The sequence below is a fragment of the Notolabrus celidotus genome, chromosome 2 (genome assembly GCF_009762535.1).
Source record: "Notolabrus celidotus isolate fNotCel1 chromosome 2, fNotCel1.pri, whole genome shotgun sequence".
In the NCBI taxonomy this organism is placed as follows: Eukaryota; Metazoa; Chordata; class Actinopteri; order Labriformes; family Labridae; genus Notolabrus; species Notolabrus celidotus.
This window is the reverse complement of record NC_048273.1, coordinates 27,680,666-27,690,823: the sequence shown is the minus strand read 5'-3', so window position 1 is coordinate 27,690,823 and position 10,158 is coordinate 27,680,666. Positions and strand designations below refer to the sequence as shown.

General features: G+C 37.9%; 1 long non-coding RNA gene across 3 annotated transcripts in view; it reads right to left on the bottom strand.

The window, feature by feature from the left end:
- LOC117829648 overlaps nucleotides 1–10,058 on the bottom strand; it is a 78,006-nt gene extending 67,948 nt beyond the window's left edge. For 2 of the 3 annotated variants that reach the window (XR_004634655.1, XR_004634654.1), the window contains exons 1-4: nucleotides 9,989–10,058; nucleotides 9,287–9,400; nucleotides 6,282–6,360; nucleotides 6,000–6,060 (exon numbers count right to left, since the gene is read on the bottom strand). This is a non-coding gene — a long non-coding RNA (uncharacterized LOC117829648). Of the gene's footprint in view, nucleotides 1–5,999; nucleotides 6,061–6,281; nucleotides 6,361–9,286; nucleotides 9,401–9,787; nucleotides 9,867–9,988 lie in introns of those variants that run through there. The other variant, XR_004634656.1, reaches the window with a different exon arrangement.
- Nucleotides 10,059–10,158: the final 100 nt, after the last annotated feature.

The following is a 10,158-nucleotide window of genomic DNA, read 5'->3' as shown; positions in this document are numbered from 1 at the left end:
AATTGGACACTTTAAGAATCACAGCTTTTTGCAAATCTGCATTTTTCAACACCAGATTTTGCTGCTTGGTTTAAAAGCACAGTGATGGTAAAAAAAAACTCCTGTCAGTATCCAGACTCCAATTTGTTATCCTGAATAATTATCCCCAGTTTTTGTGGCTTTAAAACTTGGATTTTGGAGAGGCAAATAAGTAGTTACTGTGTCCTGTTTATGAGTCAGAAAGAACATGCCCCCATAGAGCCCAAGATAACTAATAAAAACTATAACTAGAAATAAGAATAAGAACCAACTTATCTACCATCCAGTAGTGAAAACCATTTGTATAGGTACGAGACTATTTGATGCCTCAGGGTTAGGGAGGGGAGCATTAAATGCGCCTCAGACCCTTCTTTCAATCTCCAAAGGGGCTTGTATCAAAACATTAGTTTTGTTTATGAGCGTTCTGGCTTTGTCCTTCACGTGGCCTCTAAGGGTGATAAAGTGAGAGTTACACGATCCACCTTCGGCAGAAATAGGAAATGTTGCTGTGAACACCAGCTGTTGCGTAGGTCGACTCGGGCAGTGAGAGGCCTCGGCCTTCCCAGGCGCTGCCAAATAAAGAGACTACTGTGTTGTGTGAGACAGTCCCCCCCACCTTTACTTTTCATAAGGTGTTAAACTGCACAGGTGGGGAGGATTGCATAGTTTTAGCCATAAAGGGGATATGGGTTGCCATCTGAAAGAACATTATTTGCACAGCGTTGCAGCATTGTGGTTAATGTAGAATCAACATTTGTCAGCTGCCAGACACAGACTCAGGCTGTTCGACGGGATTCTAACATGTCTGAGGATTCGCTCCCACAGTCTTTAGACACTTCTCTTGCAAATGAATGACGGCTTCCGAGACATCTCAGCCTCTCAGCTGACAGCACGGTTTCCACATTCATCTCCTGCCTGTTCTCCCCGGGATCATACGCACAAGAGGTGAAGAGCAATTCCATTAGCTGTCAACAGCAGAGATGCCTCGCTAACAAAAACCAGGGGAATATAGGAGAGGAAAACATGATTGTAACCCCAATGGCACCCAGTGATATTACATACACCAAAGTCACTGTCAAGTTTCAATGTACACAAAGAAGAGAGGTAGCAGGAGCTGTATTTTCCATAAACAAATTTTAACAAACCAACAGATTTCTGTCATGTCTAGAAAATTACTACCCCGATTCAGAAAAAGTTGGGACGTTGTCTAAAATGCTGCTAAAAACAGAGCCAAAAAGAGCTTCAGATAAAAACCCATCCCATGGAGGACAAGGCGTCCATAATTTCCAAAAAGATTGTCAAAATTTGACTCATCAGACCACAGGACAGTTTTCCACTTCGCCTCAGTCCATCTTAAATGAGCTCAGGCCCAGAAAACCTGCATTTGTTGATGCAGCGACAATCTGCCTCCAAAGACAAAGGTTTAGAGAAGTGATTTTAAGTACAAGCAGTGATTTCCACTGCAGAGTGGAAGGTCCAGCCATCCAGCATTGGTTATAAGCTTTGTCCCTTGTCGTAGTTTTTTAAAAAAGCTTATATTGTTGCTTTTTTCACAGGTATATATATTTCTGCATCCTGAGATGAAATTCAATAACAGTCAATGAATTAGAAATCCCTGTAAAAAAATGACTCTTCAAAACACTTACGTAATGCTAATTAGTTTCAGTCCTAAGCCACATTTCGCTGGCTTATTTTCTCCATTTGTTAATATTTCAGAGAAACATGGAAGTGTATTTTTTGCTTGCTAAGATGAAATGCAATGACATTCAATACATCAGAAATCACGTCTTAAAAGATTGCATACTCTGCAAACCACGTCGTCGATCGAAGGCCACCATCCTCACTTGGACCAAAACAGCCTATATACAACTCCCCCCTTTAATTACAACCGTGTGTTCAATCAGAAAGCATAAAACTCCCGGTGGGTAGGTGGCATCTGTCTGTGAGGCCTGGTAGGATTGATGTAGCCGGGTGTTAGAGCTGCCTGGGCAGGCAGCCCGCGACCTGCGACACAGCCCCATCACTTTTATGACATCTTAAGGAATCTTCTTTTTAATACAGCCCATTACTGCTGACATACAAATCTTCTCCAACGTAGCCCCAGCTATGGCCTGATCAATTTTTACTCTGCTGAGCCGTCCCCTTTCCCCTCGTTTTGTCATCTCAAAATTCATATTATATAGGATTTTCTTATGGGAAAAACTGCAATAAAAATATGTTACCACCCCAAAGATGTGCACAAGTCAGTGCTTGGCTGTTACAAAAAAGCTTTGCAGAGAATAAAATTTGTTTCTGTAGTAAGCAGAACTGTTTAAATGTTATTTATTTTTATGTTCCTAAGAAAATATATTGTGAGGTGCAGCATTGATTTAGAACATAACCACGTCTCGATATGGGTTGGAGGGGCTGAATTTATGAATCCTTTGCACAACTCCTTTAATTGAATTTTCCAAATCTCTCACCACACACAAATAATCAATACCTACTGCTGAGGGAAACTTGCCTCAGAATTATTAGAGCCTTTCTTTTTCAATTTCGTAGTCATCAGCACATACAGACGCTGCGGGTAATGCTGTGACTATACCCAGAGGATTTATGCCCGCCCCAAGCCTGATTGCTCAACAAGAGTGACTTCTTTAGAATGCTTACTGAAACTTTTGTTAACCTTAAAGGGCGGTCGTAAGCGCTTCTTAAAGCTGCACTCTCACTTTAAGAAAAGTAGTTTCAACCATCACGGCATAAGGCAGTAAGGGATGACAGGGCAGGGCAAAGAGAGAGAGAGAGAGGTGAAGAGGGGAAGAGTACATGACTGATAAGGAGATGTGTGATTCAAGATTGTCCTTAAAGTTTTTAATGTCCACGTGGATTTCCTCTGCTGCTCTGGCTAAAGGGACAGATGACAGGTTCGACACTTGAGTGAGGGAGGAGTCGAAGTTACGGAGTAGGAGGCTTTATCTGGTGTGTAATGGCTGCCCAGGAGGATTGATAATGGGATTTTTTTTTTTTACATTGCAATTAAAACCAAAATCTGCTGCTTAATGTGAAATCATGTACTAAAAGCATTTATCAAAGAATTCCCTTACTAAGTTTAGCATGCTTGAGGTTTTGCTGAAGTAGCCTTTTCTTGGTCTGGTATAATCCATAGCTAATGGTAGCAAATGGTAGGTTATCTTTGCTAATGTTGCAAAACCTTAACCAAAAAGATTGAGTAAAGTTATCACTATCCTCTATTGCCAGAGGCTGTCTATCATTGAATAGTTAGCCCATTCATTTTAAAATTGTTAATTAAAGGTCTGTTAAATGTCCATATTCATGTTGCAAATCCCAACATATCTGCTGTTGCTGCTGATAGTGTTAGCTAAAGGGTCTGTTGCTAAAAGTCTTGAAATTATCAGCTGATTTGAAAGTGATAAGCTGACCTTAGTGACATCATCGCAGCAGAAAGCATCAAAGCACCCATTGCCTTTCTTCATGGTGTCCATGGTTGCACTGCACATTTTGATCACAGTTACTTCACTTAGTTTTGAGGTTTGACGTCATTTTGAGACTGAGGTTGTTACTCTGTTACTCTGTATACAGGAACTCAGCTGAGAAACTAAAGATATCATGGCCATATTCATAAGCTAAATTTACTGTCATGACTAAAAGCCTAGTTTGAAAAAACTCTAAAAGAATCACAGAATATTGTTTTGGTATAAATGACAAATTACATATTTTTTATGCATTATTTAGTATTTTGAAAAATATATCAATACATTACAACTCAATACCGTGGGTGAGCAAATTGGTATGATGACAATCAGTTTTTAAACCATAGTGTATCGTAAAGAAGTATCAAGATTGGTCCACTACTGCAACACTGTTTGCCAGTCATGTGCTCAATATTGTCTACACATCTCGAAGAAAGGTCTTTAAAGAAAGCAAAGTATATTCATAACAGACAATGGATCAACCAAGGTATTATATCCCTAAAATCTCAGCCAGCACTATGTTTGTGTACAAACTTCCACTTTAATGTATGTGAGTTCAATGAGTCTTTTCATTTTAGATCCCAAAACTGGCATACCTGCTGCACAGGTAATGCAGGTCAAAGCCTGGTCATGATATCCTGACACTCCAGGAGTATTATGCCCACAAACTAAATGCACTGAGCTGCTCCACTACCACTTTGGTAAGTTAAGTAAATGAACTGATGAGTCACTGTGTAATGAGGGTAAGGCAATGCAATTGATAATTTGACTCTGGATCTATGGAGTATTGAAACTATGAGTGTAGAACAGTTCATTACTTTGATGAATGAATAAATCACTACTGTGCTCTTCTCCAAGAGAACCTCTGATGAGGCGAGGAGTCAAATCCATATTCAGTTTTATTAAAAGTACTTGTGCATTTTTTTAAAGATGTAAAAGAATACATTTGTATGTTCAACAAACCCTTTTCATTATACATGTTAAGTAACCATCTTTCATACATATTATTTTACATAAGTATATGATTTATAGTGACAAAGATCAGATAAGAGAACAAGTACACACTCTGTGATCATACTCAGTGTTTTCCAAAGAGTTTCTTTTACCCCCTCCCACCCTCCCTCGTATTCAGCACATGTACCCACAGCCTAAAGGGCATGGCAGCATATCTAAACAAACATTTTACACTAGAGCAGAATCATGCTGAGAGATACCATCAACATCATCTGTCTGGATTCCACGCTCTCGGCAGATATAGGCCAGAACTCTTCAGCCGCTTTGAATAACAGTTTGTTTACCCAAAATGTGTGTCTCAATGCACACAGAGGGCCAGCTCTGTCCCACAGCTATCTGCCTTGACATTGTGATCTCTGTTGTTGTAAGGAGGCTTATGCAAAACCGATAAATTTCACAGATCTACCATGTGACAAAAATGTGACATTCCTGCAGTGTGGATCCACAATGCATCATGTATGTTCAACTCCCTCACTGGAACTAATTAAAATAATTTCTAACAACCTTATCGGAAAACAAGCCTGCCTCCTGACAATACCCCCTGTTAACTTTAAACAAGACACCATTGTATGATTGGATCACAAGAATTGCTCTGCTGCGGGCATAATATGTGCCTAAAATAATCAAATTAATTCTTTCACCAGAAAATCTACTATTTGGCTTGTTTGTGTAACCATAACAAAATGTTGTTTTTCTCCAAAGGTCGCCCAACACACAATGGTCAACTAAAACAAGCATGCACTGATGCTTTTAAAGTTTAATAGGAAAGAGGATGTCCTGGGGAATGAAACAGCATCGTGACTGCAATTGTTGTCCTGCTTATCATGAAATTAGTCAAACAATTTGGCGAAAACGTTTTCTTAAGGGGGCTGTGAAGCCCTGGAGATACTTCATATTTTGTGAAGGATGTCTAATAGAAATAATGTGAACAAGAGAAGTCTTTATAGAAGAAAGAGGGGACACTCCCTGCATAATGAATGTATTATTCCTATTCATATCATAGCATCTTTTTGTTGTTTTTATCTTCTTATTATTATTATTATTATTATTATTATTATTATTGTTTGTGTATTCAATGAATCACTTGACTATCATTTTCCTTCATAGACTGATGTGTTGCTGCTTACAAGTGAATTTCCTCCAGTGCAGATGAATAAAGTTTCTTTTCTCTTACTTCATTAAATGAATTGGATATGCTCTGTGAAATTACACAATTATTGAGACATGTAAGCTGCCCTACAAACTTTAACAAATTAACTTTTTTTGTAAATGTGTTGAGTTTGTAAGCTTACCTTCTAACTTGTATCAGTTTGTTCTGAATGAATCTTGTGATATTTTTCAACCCACGGCTCTAATTATGCACGGCCCTTAAACCTCAGTTATCAGTGCAATAAATCCCACTGAGTCATTTTGTTTATCTTGATTGCATACAAGCATAACGTCACGTGGTTATTTACACTGTGTTAGGTTTTTGACATGTGTTACCAGGTACTTCACCTTGTCTGAGAAGCATGTGGTCTTGTTCTTTTTATTTTCCAAGATGAATTTACCCTGGGAGCTGAAAAAGAATAGCAAGTATTTTGATGGTCGAAACAAATACATAAGCCAATACAGAACAAAGGCTTTCTGTTTGATGCCCCAGAAAATGAAATCTTTTATCATGCATTTTACATCCAGGTCAGTAGTTTATGCAAAAAATTACCTACTTTCTTCTTTTTTTTTTTTCTACTTTCTTATAATATCATAATTAAACAGTGTTTTGTTGTTAGGTGTACTTACTCAGCGCTTCAGCTATAGCCCCAAGGTCAGAAGAAGATCCAGTGAAGGAACGTCCTTGTTCACTGCTGCCATCTGCTGACTTATTAGAATACATGATGAGAGAGATAAAAGTAGAAATCTTCAGAACCCCCATCAATACACAGAACACGAGTGGTAAAATGACAAAGAAACCTCACTATGCTCAAAAATTAATAAGCAAAGAAAGAAAAGAAAATGCACTGCTCTAATGTGAAAGGGGAAAGCCATGTCAGAAGTGAGTATTCAGTTTGTAATAAAGCTCATCATCACACCATCTCAGATTTGATGGAGATGGAGACATTTCCGCCTTTTGCAAAGATTTAGAACCAGAGAAGTCTTTCTCATGAAGGTTTTTCTCCAGATCTTTCCTGGCCCTGATGAATGCAGCCGCTGATAGTTCACATCTACAGTCTGGTCAAAGGAAGAATGAGCGATGTGAAAATTCATAAAAAACATCTTCAGAAATCACATTATTCCACTGACAGTGTACTTCCTTGCATACATGACTGACTGTTGTGTTAAATACACTTAAACGACTACAAATACATGCTAACATTCACTAGTTTTATGATGTACGTTCTATACAGTGTGACTAGTGGTTTCAAAGCCTGAATGGGCCAAACAAAGAGCTAAAAATCTACATATAGGCAGATCACTGAAACACCCCGAATAAAAACTATTTCTTTAAATAATCTCTTCCTGATTCATCGATTTGTTTATCTCAGTCTTCCGTACCTAGATACTGCATCTCACAATAAATAAAACACATCGGTGCCTCAAATGACCCCAATATGACAGAGCCAAGTGAGCGTTATGAATGTACTGTAAACGGAGCTCATGTAACGTAGTAGTGACAGCACTATAAAATTAAAAACTAATGCTTATCTTGATGGATGGACCCGACACCAAATGTCTGCCTTGACTAAGGAAATGGTTCTTGTCTTAAGTGACTCTTATACAACTATTTTTAGTGCTATGTAAATCACTGATAATTTGGCCTGTGATGGATCTCAGTCATTCCACGTCTCCTGTCATTAAATTCTGATATGTCATTATGACCATCAGGAAAGTGTGGCAATTGAAATATAGCAACTCATAAAAAGGGGTTTCTCAGTAACAGCTGAACTCTGTGCTCTACTTTGGCTCTTTATGTGTTCATGGTGAAAAAATACATTTGTAGCCTTCACCATAAATTGTTTGGAAATGAAAAGGCTTTAAAAAAAAGTACTTACCTTTCAACTTTACTTCTTGTTTGTGTGTTACGACTTTGTGGTGTTGGGTGTTCTTGAAGCACCATGTAAGGTCTTAAATGGATCAATTCTTAGGTAAAATCTTGTCTGTCGGAAGTCCAAAAATGAATAAAAAAAAGCTCAGGGCATCTCTAGAACCCAAAGTGACAACTTTATTTGTCTAACTTTCCACCCAAAATCTTACAATACTCTTTACTGCCATGAATGATGTTAAGAGGCAACTAATACTCACACTGAGGATGACAGAACCAGTAAATATGTCAAACCTCTGCGTGGAAAGAAACTGAAACAACTTCATTATCGCTAGCAATTAATTTTCTTGTGATTAATCAATAAAACAGTGCAGCTCCTTTATTATCTCTAATGGCAGAGTTGTAGTACCCTAGCTGAAATATGTATTGTTACATCGTGGACAGACAAGGGGGAAGTATTATACAGTATTTCATAGTATACTGTAAATAAGAATCAAAATAGTCCTAAATAATCTCCATAACATTCACAGCAACATTCAATTTCTGGTGGCCAGACTATAGAGCGTTTGGTTTTAGGTCATTCATCCAGCCGTTGGTTGTACAATTCTACTGTAATATGAATAGTGGATGTTCATAAGAGGATAGCCACATCTTGAATATTGGGTCAGTCCTTTTTTAAAGTTTCATTTTAAACAGAAAAGGTCACTGTAAACAAACAAGCTTTTTTTAAGAAATCCTCTGCCTCACGGTCACACGTAAACTGTTTAGAGATAGCAGTATTGAAAGAGTTCAGTCATCCTCCCCCCACGTTTTCGACTCCAGTTCCCAGAGAAATAACTGCTGACTTTCTAGTCAGCAGTTATTTCTTTAACCTTTTAAGCATGTCAAGACGAGTTGTTCTGGAAGACAGAAAGCGCGTTTAATTATCTTTGGAGTATAATATGTTTTCTGTTACCTTTATTTAGGAGCAGATATTGGCTTTTGTGTGTAGGTTATGCTTTTGAGGTTCAAGGTCCACCAAAATGTGAATGGATATTTAAACTTACTGTATGTCAACACACCTGCAAGAGATGATTTTAGTTCCAGTCAAAGGTGTGTTGTTTCTTGAAAGTGATAGCATTTCAGATAGTCTTTTTACAAGACATGATCGTGACATGGAGTGCATGCTATGACAACCCACATTCAAACACAGTGAGCATGTTGTTACACTCTGAACTTTGTAAACAAACTCTCACAGACTCTCTAATGTTTGAAAATACTTGTACTGGCAAATAGTTTGAGTACAAGGGAAATTGTTTGTCGCAGAGGCAGGCCATCTTCAATCGGGATCGGGAGTGGCTGCATTAACATAATTATATCAGGTCTGAATCAATCGATAAATTAATTGATAAAGGAACGTACACAAAGCTGAAGACCCAATCCAGAACAATATTCATACAGATTTAAGTCAAGGGGACACTTAAGGCTTAATTACAACATAAATCAGAGACACTACAACACATCATGTACCAAAATAGTCCACTCTGATCAAGCACCTGATGCACCATTGAATATATTTCTGCAAGTTAGACAGAGCACAAGACTTTGCTTAAGATCTTTAGTGGACTTGTTTCTCTCCTACACACTTGCAAAGTATTTTTCAGTTTAAACTCTGAATTTAACTTTGCACGACACTACACTGAGAAAACAATATGTTTATAAAGACTGCTCCATGCATTAATTACACTTTTAGTAAATCTTGTATCGAGGGTATCCATCTACTTACATGCAGAATATTCTCCATGTGCAGAACCTCTTCTTTACATGCAGGAGCTTGACGGTGTGCAGAACCCCTTCTTTACATGCAGAATCTTGTCCGTGTGCAGAACCTCTTCTCATCCTGTTACAAAACAAAGCAACGACATCAATATTGATGAATTCCTTTATTAACAAAAATAATGAAAGACAATTTAACTTATCAACTTAGTTACAGGAACCTGCTGTGTACCTTCATAGCATGCTACTGGATATACATTTAGCTAATAAAACAACACAAGTCACTCAAAGAATAGAGAATAGAAAAGGTGTGTGTGGACCTGCAGACACAACACACAGAACACATTTCCTTTAAAGTCTTTTAAACATGATTGGGTTTCCTCACACTGAATTTTCCAAGTACATTTCACACAAACAACAGCCAACATTTAATGGTAATTTTAAAAGACAACTAATAAGACCAAAAAAAAAGAGCAAAGCCAGCAACAATCACTCTGACTGCAATACTTACCACATGGCACAAAACTCTTCAATAAACTGAGGAAGAATATTTTGGTGCCACCATAGACTGTGTAATAAGGGTGGGCACACTGAAATATGTATACAAATATAAAGTATTTCTGAACTAATTAAGAGTCAAGTTCTATAAATAAGCAAACATTTAAACTCCATAAAATACGACAAATAAACAGTTAAAGAAATCGACACTTACGACATTTCAAGGCTTTTTACCAAAAGTTTGTTTGTAAAAATTTAAATCACTGGCGCTGTTGCTACACTCAAACAGCTCGTGTGAAACTTCCTCCAGCCAATATATGTTCCTCGTGTTCCCCCCCGCACAAAAACGACTGGAAAATCACAAAAACAGTGTCAATTAAAGAA